Source organism: Pollicipes pollicipes, unplaced genomic scaffold (assembly GCF_011947565.3).
Source record: "Pollicipes pollicipes isolate AB1234 unplaced genomic scaffold, Ppol_2.1 Scaffold_3447;HRSCAF=4054_pilon_pilon_pilon, whole genome shotgun sequence".
Taxonomy (NCBI): Eukaryota; Metazoa; Arthropoda; class Thecostraca; order Pollicipedomorpha; family Pollicipedidae; genus Pollicipes; species Pollicipes pollicipes.
Genome location: NW_023596297.1, coordinates 43,355,503 through 43,368,861, shown reverse-complemented (window position 1 = coordinate 43,368,861; position 13,359 = coordinate 43,355,503).

Below are 13,359 nucleotides of genomic sequence, written 5' to 3'. Positions count from 1 at the left end.
TCTCGCAGAATCCATGTATGTCTTCTTGAAGCACGGCGCTTGTTTCATCCTGCTTCTGGAGCGGGTGACGTGAGAGGAAGTCGGGCATCAGGTGCTGCTTCCCTGGAACGAAGACTGCTGTGGCGTTGTATCGCATCAAGCGCATGAGCATGCGCTGGCATCTGATAGACGCATCCACGAGATGTTTCGTGTTAACCAGCGGGATCAGAGGCTTGTGGTCCAGATGCAGCTCGAACGACGGCAGTCGGGACAGGAACATGTGCATTTTCTCGCACGTCCACGTTGCGGAGAGTAGTTCCCTCTCGATCTGGGCCCATCTGGTCTCGGTGTCAGTCAGGCTTCTGCTGCAGAACGCGACGGGTTTGAAGACGGAGCCGCGCTTCTGGAGGACACATCCTCCGATGCCGAATCAGCTGGCGTCGGCGCTGACCACCGTCTCTCGTGCTGGATCGTAGAACGCCAGAACTGGAGCTGAAGTGACGGCTGCTTTCACGTCATCCAGCGCCTGCTGCTGCTGTGGTGTCCAGAGCCATGCTACGTTATTCCTCAGAAGCTCGTTCAGTGGTCTCAAGCACTCCTGGATGTGTGGAATGAACCAGCCCAGGAAGTTGATTACTCCGAACAGAGACATTAATTCATTGACATTCTTTGGCGGTTGGAGCTGCTGGATCGCTTCGAGCTTCTCTTCGTCCATGCTGATACCGTTTTTGCTGATCTTCATCCCCAAAAACTTGACCTCGTTCTTCCGTAACTCACACTTTTTCCTGTTCAGCTTGAGGTCAGACTCGTGGATCCTCCTGATGACGGCTTCGAGACGTGCATCGTGACTGGCAGCATCTCCGGACACCACGGTGTCGTCCATGTAGACGATGACTCCGGGGAGTCCGTCCAGCCTCTCCATCTCCCACTGGAAGCACTCCGGTGCGAGCGAGATCCCCATCGGCAGTCGCAGGAACCTCTTCCTGCCGAACGGAGTGATAAACGTGGTCATCTTGGAGCTTGCCTCGTCCAGCGGGATCTGGTAGAAACCGGAAGAGGCGTCTAGCTTGGTGAAGAGCGTCGCGCCACTCAGCTTGGAGGTCAGCTGCTCCAGAGTAGGGACCGGGAACACCTGTCGCTTCACAGACTGGTCGAGTCTCTTGCAGCCAACCGTGATGCGGACATCGCTACTCTTCGGCTTCGGGACGGGGACCAGCGCAGAAACCCAGTCCGTTGGCTCGGTCTCCGACGTGATGATGCCGTGATGCTGTATCTTCTTCAGCTCCTCTTCCACCGGCTTAATCTGTGGCAGCGGGATGTTTCTTGCAGTGGCAAGGGCGACTGGAACAGCATCTTCACGGAGCTGAATGCTGACCGGTGCTGCCTTCAGGAGGCCTGCCTCTCCGAAGACGTCTTCGTTGACTTCACCTGTGAACCTCAGTACGCCCATGCGCGAGCCAGCAGACCTGGAGAGGAGATCATCAGCTGAGTCAACAACGTAGAACACTTCAGGCTCGGCTTTGTTCTTGAATATTAGTGTTCCGTGCATCTTTCCTTCTACTCTTAGCACGCTACCAACACTTGTCAGAGTATTTGAAGCATGTTGAAGCGGCGGCAGTTTCAGCTTATTATACGTTTTCAGCGTCAGAATGCTAACATCAGCGCCAGAGTCAACTTTGAAAGCGACTCGTTGACCATTTAGAAGGACTGAAACTCTCCATGGCGCGCAAGCTTTGTCTACTTCGCCAACAAAAATGTTGGGCGGCGATAGCTGTTCAATGGACTCTGTCCGCTCAATCGCTCTGACACCGTTGGAGCGACAAACAGATGCAATATGATCCATTTTCTGACAGTCGTCACAGATTTTTCCCATAGCGGGACAATCTTTCGGAGACACATGACGTGCTCTTTCACAGCGTATGCATGCTGTTGAAAAGTCGGCACGCCGACTATGCTGTTGCCATTGCGCGGTGGAAGGCTGCTGTTGACATCTGTACTGCTGGTGCTGCTGCTGTCGCGGGCGGTGCTGCTGGCGCGGCTGCCTGTGCTGCGCCGGTGTACAAACCCTACTGATGTCAGGCGGACCAGAGCTGTCACGGCCTTTCACGATCTCGACATTACGCATCATCGAAATGACGGTATTTACAGACACTTCCTACTCTAGTGACTTCGGCTTAATTCTACGGGACAGCTCCCTGTCAGACATTCCTGAGATCGACGATACGCTCATCAGCGCCAGTGAAGCTGCAGTGCTCAGCAAGAGAGAACAAAGCTTTGATGTACGATTCATTAGTCTCGCTTGAGCTTTGAGATCTAAGCTCGAAGTTGTGACGCTCTGCAATAAAGCTCCTGTTCGGAATGAAGTACCCGTCTAGCTTTGAGACAACAACTTCAAAATCCTCCTTCTGCTCAGCAGCAAGCTTTAATGTTGGTACGATATGCTCAGCCTGCGGACCCATACTGTAAATCAACGCAGCTACTTGAACGTCACCGTCCTCTTTGTGTAGTCCCGATGCCAGTCTGTAGCTGACAAACCGATCACGCCAGGTCGGCCACCTCTCAGGCGATGTGAAGTCGAATTCCTTAGGAGGACGAAATCCAGGCATCTCGACTTGCTTCACAACTCACACTGCTTAAATTAATGTGCTGCTCACGTTTGCCTAAGTTTTCTCTAGGTTCAATGCGGCTGTGCCATATTCAAGTCTTACGTGTTCTGTCTGCCCAGACCAGACACGAACGCTGCGAGACGGCAACTGTATTAACCCGCGAGGCGAGCAGGCGGCGCCGACCCTGGCGGGCGGCGCCCCAGGCAGTACACCGTCAGTCGGGGGCAGCGGCGTATCAAGGTGCACCAGCACTGGCGGCGCGAGCAGGGGCGGCCTCAGGCGTACGCCAGTAACATCACGATACAAGCACCTTTCCAAACTGGGCAAAAATTATCTTTTGGGCAAAAATTACCGCCAGAATCGTAATGTGATGTCATATGACAACATAGTCGTTTAGTCCATTCCCAGTAGCGTCATCAGTAATCAGCTTATCACCGAAAATCTCTTTTATCGCTACAGTTTTCAGTATCATGTACATAACCGAAACGTCCAGTCATACACTGGCCTTGAACAAATGTCAGGATATGTGCTGCTGCTAGGAAAGCAGTTGTACGTGCCCTGGACTGACAAGATAGCCCAATCACAACAGGGGTTTCCTTCCAACCTCGGGACTTAGAGGCCTCATGTTTAAACTCAATCTACGGCTGGATTTGCTTTCCTCGATCCACCCCCCCCCCCCCTTCGAAAAAGAGCAATGAAGAACCTTGATAGCCAGGGCAGCAAATTGCATGGCAGATTCCGAAACAGCCGCACGCGGCATAGGCAATGACGTCAAATATAGAGGGCCTCCACGAGGCTATGCCCCCCCCCCCTTATGAAAATTCACTGTGCGCTTCGAACCCCATCTCCACAGTCACCAAACTATTAACCATACCTTAGACATGCTCCAAGCCCGGCGCGACATGCTTTGACTGGTGGGCGCCTTCTGTCGTGCCCCAACAAGTAAATTTCACTGATTTTGTTGTCAAACGCTTCACATCAAGCGGATAGCTCTTTCCGAACAAGTTACTCGCCATGACAGGGGGGGGGGGGGCATGTGACACCCCTACGGTTTTCTGAGGATACCAATGCGGCATATTGTGCAGTTTTGCAAAAATCTTTGGTGGCCTCTGAGGCATCCATTGTGCGCGTGTTGACACCAAAAAAGGGCCCCTAGCAATGCTGCTTTCAGAGTAGCGATGTTTTTTTACGATCAGTGCAAGACGATTGAAGGCCGGCGGGTGCGGCAGGGGGCAAGCGACGATTATGGGGACCGCGCGCGGAGCGTTGGCACTATTACATGAACGAAACCCCACCTTATAAATATAGGCTCCAGACAGATAAAACGACGTGCCATTGTACTCATGTTTAAACAAGGGACACACCTCTTTATGTTCCATGTTACTTCACTGCATGATGTTATATATATGAACGTGCAAAGCTGATGTTTGATTTTCACGAAAATTTGACGTTCAACTTGGTGGGCTAGTGGGGTCAGTTAACAGCAGGAAAGTTTTTTCCAATTATGAGGTCTCACTAAAGACGGGTCACCGTTTGTTGTATTTTTTGCGAGGCTTTACCTTTCTTAGTTTGCAAACGTCAGGAACCCTCCCCCCCCTTCCCCTTCCACCTGTCCCCGATCTAAAATCGGTGAATCAGGTTGAGGATTAAAAATTGTTGACTGCCATCTTGTTAATCTATTGTATGTATGCTGGTGTAAACATCTGCATTTCAGATCATGAAGACATCAGCTGCTACAGGAGAATGGCACATGCCATTACCAACATCAAAACATTGGTAGAAATTCAACGAGCAAGCCGAAAATTGTCATTTGCATGCAAGTTACATGCAAATTTAAAATGATTATCTGGTTATATGTAGTTTTTGGCATGTGTAGTGCAGGAGTATCAATGCAAATTGACTTCTGGGGGATTACCGAATATCAATGTTGGGCTGGGCCCTCTCAATGCCGATTCCGTTGCCCCGGCCAACATTTCTAGCTGGAAAACTAAAAACAGGGGATGAAAGCTTACTATCACACAAAACCATGTCATCTGGACACAATTTATTGACCATGATCCATGGGTTAATATCTCCCCTTAATCACGCATAAATACTAGCACTGCTGTCATCATGCTCTCACCACACAACCTTTATTTATTTCTACTATCAATGCAGGCGGTATATATGGTAGGCTGTCCGCCTTTACAGCCTGTACTTAAATGTGTACAGTGATTATGATTATGGTTCTATCCGGACATTTTTACAATTCAATGTTAGCAAAAACAGTAATGAAACATACCATATCTGCCTACACGCGATGCTACACTAACAAGTGCCAAGAAAATATGCACATGAATGAGCACTGCAGAATGAATAGGCTCCAGGGCTTTTCTGCTACAGTACGGGTGCTATCATCATGAAATAGCTACATTATCCTCAGAGACAACTAAATGCCAATCTTTCACTGACCTCATAGAAGAATTGGAGCACAATACCATAAAACCACCAGCTGTATGAAGTAATACTCTTGGTAAAGAGGGAAATGACAATGCAATTTGTACCCAGGGGCGGATCCAGAGGGGGGCCATGGGGCCATGACCCCACCCCCTTGGGGCGCGAAGGGACTCACTGGCTCCGAGCGGGCCCATAGCCGGGCGAACAGGTGGAGTTTTTTCAAACACAAAACGCAACAAAACTGGTGATCTCTAAACGGCCTACAGCAGTTGAGTGAAAGTGAGGGGCCTATAATAACTGGAAAAATTCAGTGATTGGAAAAGCTGTGAGCTAGAAATTTTGAGCCCCTTAACACTGTCCAGGACCCATGCTGTTTTCGGGGACCTATACGCCCACTTGCAGGATCATTTCGAGGGTAATGGCCGACTATCAAGGGTCTGACTAGGGGTTTAGGAGTTGACCAGAGACTGTATCAAGGGATCCTGGCCCGCAAATGTCCATCAGTGGGCGCCTTGCGCCGATTGATGGTTCTTGCGGGCAATGAGGGCCATTCAGCTGATTCGCCTCCACTAATTCTTGACAGTACTTTCCTTGGCGGCCTAAAGCCCCTTTCCAAATTCGGGACCATTTTGTGGTCCACGATTGCTAGCCAGAGGACCCTTTGTGTTGGTCGCAATCCATTAGGCAATGGGGAACCGCTGTGTTGGTCAGGGGGGGGGGGACTGTACGTCTAACAGGTGACTCCATGTCGGCAAGGGCCCCGAGTCAGCAATGGTTCCGTTTTCTGAGTAGGGACAGGAATGTGACCCCGAATGTCAGAGAATCTCTTAAATTGACCGGCCCGCTGGTAATGAAAAAAGATGGGATAAATGCCAATGGTTCATAGTGAGACAGTGAAAGGGAACTGGAATGGAATGGAATGGACCCACGAATGAACGTTGCCCTGGACGTCCACCCCGTTTCGGTCAGGGGCCGAATGAGCTGAACTGGAATAATCTGCCAGTTATGGAACCCTTGTGTCGGTAAGCGATCCTTTGGCATCAGTGCGTCGATCCAGAATCAACTGCTCTGGTCTGAGGGAGGGGGCCAATGCAATGTGCATCCCTCTGTGGCCCTCGTGATCGACCAGAGTCCCCCGGCCACCGTGTCTCCAGAATAGAAGCCGGCAAGTACCCCGGTTGGTTTGTTTGGACGGAAATCCCTTCAATCCCTGACCGGAAAGGCAATGGAGTTGCCTAGTGTTCTGCTCACGGGGCTCCATGTCCACGAAAGGTAAGAGGTCTCCTTAGTGTTTAATCCCCCAGCGAACAGTAATGACAAATGAACAAAGCTGGACCCAACGAAATATAATGGGCAAATCTGGTGATTTACCTGGGTCTGGTGATTTTATCTGGTGATTTACCCGGGTGCCGTTTCACCGGAAGCCTTTATCCAGTTTTGTACCGTCCCCACCCCATGCTAACAATACTTTGGCCTTCCCTCTGTCATAAGATGGACCTTGTGGGATCTCAGATAGGCTCTCCTCGGGGTAAGGCGCTTAGATGGCCCTTTCCGAACCTGAGATGCCCACTTTCTCAATCTAAAATATGTCATTTGATGTTTAAGGTGACCGTCAGAGTGATTTCAGCAACACTATGCCCCCCCCCCCCAAAGCAAGGCTCTGGCTGCGCTCCTGCCTACAAACAGAAACAGCTCAAGTCAGCTCCGTTGAATGAGGGGCAATCGAGTGTCGGTTGGACCATTTTATGCCTATTGCAAGCAAATTCCCGAGAGCTTTTTTGCGGTGGTGTAGTGTAAGGGAAGGTAGTTCGGAAAACGCACTGCAGCGGGCGTCCAGTTTATATTTTACACGTCAGTCAGTAGCAATTCTGATCCATAAACATGTGGCAAAGCAGCCATACGATCAGTGCACACTCAATCATGCGTAGGACGGCCGGGCCAGGGCAGTGGCCGCCGACGGTGGACGGGGTAGGGCTCGAATAATTAGTTCCAAAATCTGTCATGTGAATAAAGAGTGGACAAGAGCCTCCATCTCTTTCTTCCCCTCCCCCCCCCCCTCCCTGGGCACCGGACTTGCTTCCCAGATAAAATTCTTGAAGTGTATCCTGAGCCTGGCCCCTCCTCCACTTTTTGAAACGTTCCTTCGCTTATGGTTCACCATGACCCTTTGACAAAAGGCGCTGTGCCGGGGAAATGGGTGCGATATCGCTGGCTATACCAGCAGAATGCCTGTAACTGAGCAGACCGCATGGGAAGTCTATGCACACCGCCAACAGCTTCAGAAGACCAGAGTGCTTCCTGCTTAAAGCATTGCGAGACGCATGCGGCCTACAGATATCAATATACTTTGCCTTCTCGTTCGACTTTGAACCTCATCAATTATTTTTGGCTTCATGTAGGCAAGCATTTGTAGCACCGCGTTCAGCTGATAATTTGAATCCATAACTGTAAGGCGACTGCACCCCATCCGACGTTGAACATGCAGCGGACTGATGCCGTGTCGGAGTCTTTAATATGACTAGGGGGGATGCAAGCCACCCGTGGAGCGACAAGGAAGCCGCTCGCTGCCCACTGGGCTTCTGTTCGAAACCTGATGAATAATTGTGTTATGAGTTCAAAATTCTGATGTTGAATAAGCAATCATCAAAATGCCAAGCGATACTGGCGAGACGATATGATAATCCTAAAATGAAGCTAAATAAAAACTTATTAAATCAGTTTAATACAAAATGCCGAAAAATCAGGCGCAAAGGTCTCCCTTAATTTCATCAAGCAACTGTGTCGGTCTGCAACACCGTGGTGATGTTTGCGCTGTCGTGACGTAGCCACACGGTCAGCCATAACCTTGTAATGCTCTCGTTTTTCACTCTATATAACTATATGAAGGATTTCGATATTGGAGGAGAGAGGAAAGTCTATGTTTGTTCTTAAAAGTGGCTTTATTTCACCACGGACGCACGGAATTTATTTCAATGTTTAAAACAGCATTGTGTTAACTCGTTCCACTTTTTTCGCGTCAGAGTCGAATGTTTACTGTCATCATTGCTATGCGCTCATATTATGACATACAAAATGCGGCAAGATTGGAGGAACAGCAAGTTGATAATGGGGAAGGGTGGCACTCGTCCCCGGGAGCTCCCATGTGAAAGTGCTCCTCATATGCCGGCAAAAATGAAATGCATTAATAACATGATAACCATGCGGTATAAATCATAGGTTAGTTAATGAATAAAACAAACCAAGACATTTATGTTTTGCTCCAAAACAGTTTCCTGTCAGCCCAACAAAATATTTTGAAGTTCTGGTTCATCCAGGTAACTTGACGCTTTCAGGCTTTCACCAAGGCATTGAGTTTTGTGATCCATTGGGTAAGCAACACGTCCAACTGGCTAGTATGTGCACACCTCGCATGACAGCAGATTCCACGTATTGACGATATGTTGCCAATGCTCGAGCTACGTAGCCAAACGGAACCACATCTATCGCGTTGAGTTGATCTTTTAGAGGAATAGGTAGCAGATTTGAATAGAGCAGCCAACGCGAAGTGAGGGTGACCTGGAAGGAGGGCAGGAACCCGTGTGCTGTCGCTTACTCTGGCGTTTGTTTATAACTCCCAGGTATTCGCGTGAAGAAAATGTCCTGTGGAATACAAACCCTCACGCTACAATTCTTTGCTGACAAAATGCTCTAAAAAATTATATTTTGTCAGGTAATGGCCGACATAACGTACATTACGCGCGCGCTTACAAGCCTATGGCATACATTTTGCGAATGTAAAGGGATGTTAGCTGAAAGGCCAGCCCTCGTTTCTGGTAGGTGTCTGATTTCTTGTCAATGATTTTCTTTGCTCTTTTAGAGTGTGCTTTGGCTGATGAACATCAATATATAATAGTACCCTCCTTTCTTGCCGGGGTGACGACGACGCCAAATAGCCTTAGCCGCATAGCCGCTGAATGCGTCGTCAAGCACCAGTAGCGTAACAGACAATATGTTATAGCATCTTGTTAGTTGCATATATTAACGTTAGAATAATTTCTTTCCGTCCTCAATTTTGCGACCGTCGCACAAAAAAATAGTCATTTACCATCGGGTATCATTAATACTTTGATGCACACAGAGATGTTTACAGAACAAATGTCAGACCCAGCAGACCTATCTCCACGACCTGGCAGGAGTTCAATGCGGAAGGCCGTGACTGCCCCCCTCAGCAGGTAGATGCTAAATGTGGCAAGCGTAAAAAGCATGCTTGTAAATGCCGACAAAGCTGGCGGCCAGGTGTTTAGTGCCTTCTGCCTACTGACTTGATTACATCCCATGACAGTTATATGCTAACACGCAGTGGCAGCAAGGCATCCAGCAGCATGCTTGGTGGCGACGACAGTTCAGCCGGATGGGAAGGGAGTGACCAGTAATGCACCGCTTGCGGATGACAGGTAAACTGTACTCATACAGAGCCGGAAGGGGGAGGGCCCAAAGTATAGTATAAAATATGGCAGCAACGCCACACATTTGTCGACTAGCCCGAGAGTCCCATGCTAAATGTTCTTTTTCAGGCCCACGGCTTCTAAATATTGAAGCAGATAGGGTATGAGAAGTGCATAGAAATTGAAGCTTGAACAATTCTCTTTCCATTTCTGAGCCCAAAAGGGCGCGCCGCGGCACTTCCGAGCTATAAGGCAACACATAGGCCTATGCACGCGCTGTGATATCCAGGTGTAGGATCGAATCCTTCTGCTGCCACTTAGCAGAGTTGAAGAAGAAACAGAATTTAATACGGTCACTACCACCAATTAAAACATTGAGTACGAGCGGATTTTTTCGAACTTATATATACATATACAATATATATATATATATATATATATATATATATATATATATATATATATATATATATATATATACATATATTCAACATGTATAGCCTACAGATGCGACCGATGCGCTATGGAGCGTGTTGCGAGTTATTAGAGACAATATACATCGTAGATTTTGATGTCTATGAAATATATTTGACAGGTGTTATGCAGCCAACGGGCTACAGGCTGTGGCTACAGACTTCTGTCACATCCTCTGCCAGAAGGCGTATAGCTTTCCTGTATTTGCCATATGGAGCCTGTCGCGTCGTTATCCGTCTAAAACTGGCTGTCGCCAGCGCGGCAAATGGTAAGACCAGGCACTGTGCTAGGTGCTATAGTTGTGATCCTGGCGGCCATTGCTGCACACGGCCGACAGTGCTGCCTCAGATACAGCACAGCAGCGATGGCATGGTGGCATTGCTACTGCCTGTCGTCCCTTGCTCTTCCGGCTGACACCATGGGACAGTAACCATGAAGGAACCCATGGTTTCTCCAGTACAGGTTCCGAGCCCCGCTTCCAGTGTTGAGGTCCTGATCGTCAAAACACCCACTGTTAAGGCCGACTCACCCACGGTCCCATCCTTCAGTGGGTACATCGGTTGATGTGGCCTGTCATGGCGCTGCCGAACTGTGTTATGCACCGACTCCACCCGTGCGTCGCACAAGTCTACAGAAAGCTGTCACTGTGGTACAAATGCAAGGCGCTGTGTCCGCCAAGGTGTCCAAACGGCAAATGCGGCGGCTATTGCCATTGGTCCAGGGGCAGATTACGTGTCGCAACCACAGCCGAAGATATTGAGCTCTGAAGAGTCTCTCTTTTCCGCCCTCTGCTCCCTGTGGATAGTCAACCATCATGGAAGCCTGGTTCTCAGGTCTTGGAAATAGAGGCGTAGATCCGTAAAAGAAATTTGGAAAATAATTAGATAAATAAATAAATTCGAGGGACTTTCTTCAAAGTTGGGGCTTGCAACACTTCCGGTGAATAGAAAATTACAACCCTGCTTGAGCAGCAGTTGTGCTTGAAAAGAGAATGGTTATCATCATAACGATAAGTGCCATAGCGACGAGCTGAAACTGCACAGCTGCCCTGCAATGTAAACAATTGAAAGACTACTCTCTAAATTATCTTGGAGACCTATAACACCGGACAGACTTGTGGCCTATGTGACCGTGCTCACAAAAAACGATGTCAGATAGGTCTTTGGCATACGGAGACTACAAATACTTTATAATGGGCTACACTGAATAAATAAAGCCCGAAAGCTAGCTTTCACATGAGAAAAACTGCACAATAGACATTTGGTAGCTAAACATAACTGCAACCATTTTCTTATTCTTCACCAAGCCTTGCACTTTACAACTTAAACATCCATCCGAGTCGAATTAAAACACTTGGAACGGATGTAAGTCGTGAGCTGAATCTGGTTCCAGTGGGCAGGTTCTGAGCCAATCCAAATAATTGGAATAGAAGACAACTCTGTCGCCTGCATCCCCTTGTTGTGTCCGTTTCCGTGTGGGATAGACGGGTCATGATCTCCCTCACCCAGCCAAGAAAAGGTCCAAATCCGATTCAGTTTTCACTTCGCGAGAAATCCAAACTTGCGTGTTTGCAGTAACGTGAGTCGTGATATTAAAAGGCATTGACAAGAAAAAATTATGGCCGTTGCGTACGTGCTAAAACTCAGTAATATGCTCGCACACAACACGAATCAGTGGCTGCAAATTTCACAAGTACTAGGTTTCTCTTCCACCGGTATGTGAAGCTACGGAGGATTACAATAAATGCAAGCCGACCGTACTCCTGCATTACACGCTGGCAAGGTGGTGACGGTCCTTATCCGTACACACTGGTAAAATGTGTCAGATGTCGTCTCGGGTCTCGCACTGGTGTTGTGCTGCGTTGCCGACAGTGCCGGCGATCTGCTATGGTTTACCTGCGGTCACGGTTGCGTGAATGACACATTTTACAATACATGATTAGGCTGTGCGCGTCAAGCCAAATAAGGTACTCCAAGAAGTTACTGATGCCGTCGTGTTTCCGCCTGCCACTGATTACTCGTACGTATAAATGTCAGCAGTGTTGTCTTTGTAAAGTTGCGTGACGCTACGGCCGCAAACAGCCATATCCGGCATCGACGATAGACGCGACTACAGGAACACCCAAGCAATGTTTACAAGAGCAACTTTCGGTATGGTGTGTTTCAAGTGTGTCAGACCAATTACGATGCCCGTGTATTCTTATGATCCGTTCAACACGCGGCTTAAAACTATAGTGGTCGTCGAAAACAAAACACCCCATTCTGTCACACTCTGTGTTCAGGTATTGCAATGCCCAAGAAAATAAACGTAAACCAAACTCCGCATTAGAGACGACATCAGAAGCCTTGAAATGGGAGAATCGTACGTAACAAAACCAGAAACCAGATTACTGAAACAGCAACTTCATCGGCTATTTCCCTAGGCCTGGTGAGAAATGATGGGTTTTGTTACCGGTTTTCCTACTTTTGGAGCATATACAAATTTCCTTTAAAACTAGGTATCTGACGACATCTGTGTAAAAGGAGACACGGTGATGAACGAATCATATCAAGGGCTGATAGATCAAAAAGGAGTTTACCACAGCGATTGCATTGGGCTGGCACAAAAAGTGTCACAGAATGAATCAACTCCAGATATATTGTTTGTGCGTGAAAACCTAATATAAGAGGTAAACTGCCCCTGGGTTTAGCTATTACGCCATATCATTCTGTTTTACTGCATGTGGTGCATGGCTACCGCGTGACGCAACATCAGTTTTTTAGTCAGTGCCGACCTGTTGGTGTTGCCTGGCCGGCCGTCTTTCTTGACTCAGGGACCATTGGATACATCCGAATGCTTCCAGAGCCTCTAGTATACTCCCATCTGGAAAAAATCCCTTCCCCAGTTTGGAACGCATGGCCTACAGCGTACAGTTGTGTCACATATTTATCTGTCCTAATTGCCAAATTTCCAGTCAATATTCACTTCCCTTATCTTCCCCTATGGTGAAGGGGATTCCTCCCTTAGGATATGTGCTGGTTCCGGTTATGCGCTTGCGTCACTGTGCAAATGTAACAAGTGCACCGTTCACTTGCGCATGGAAAACGAAGACATTGCATTCAAACACACCTAACTTAAAATGGCACGTAAACTCGCATGGTATCAGGGTTGTGCGCCTACATTTTTTTTTGGCTTGTTTAAGTCCAGCTGATGTTCCTTTAAACAATAACAATACATTTGCAGTTTATATGAACGCTTGGCAACATTAAGAGCTAATGCAACGCGAAGCCAATGCAACGAATTTATGATTGAAAATAACCCTACGCTTTTTGAGTGTCAACGGCTGGAATCCCGCACGATCCGCTGCACTTTGTTCGCCATTCCCCCGCCATTGGCAAACCGCCTCGGAATGTCACAATTGTCTGCCGACCGCTTGCCTCCGTCCTTCCCCTTGATGACAC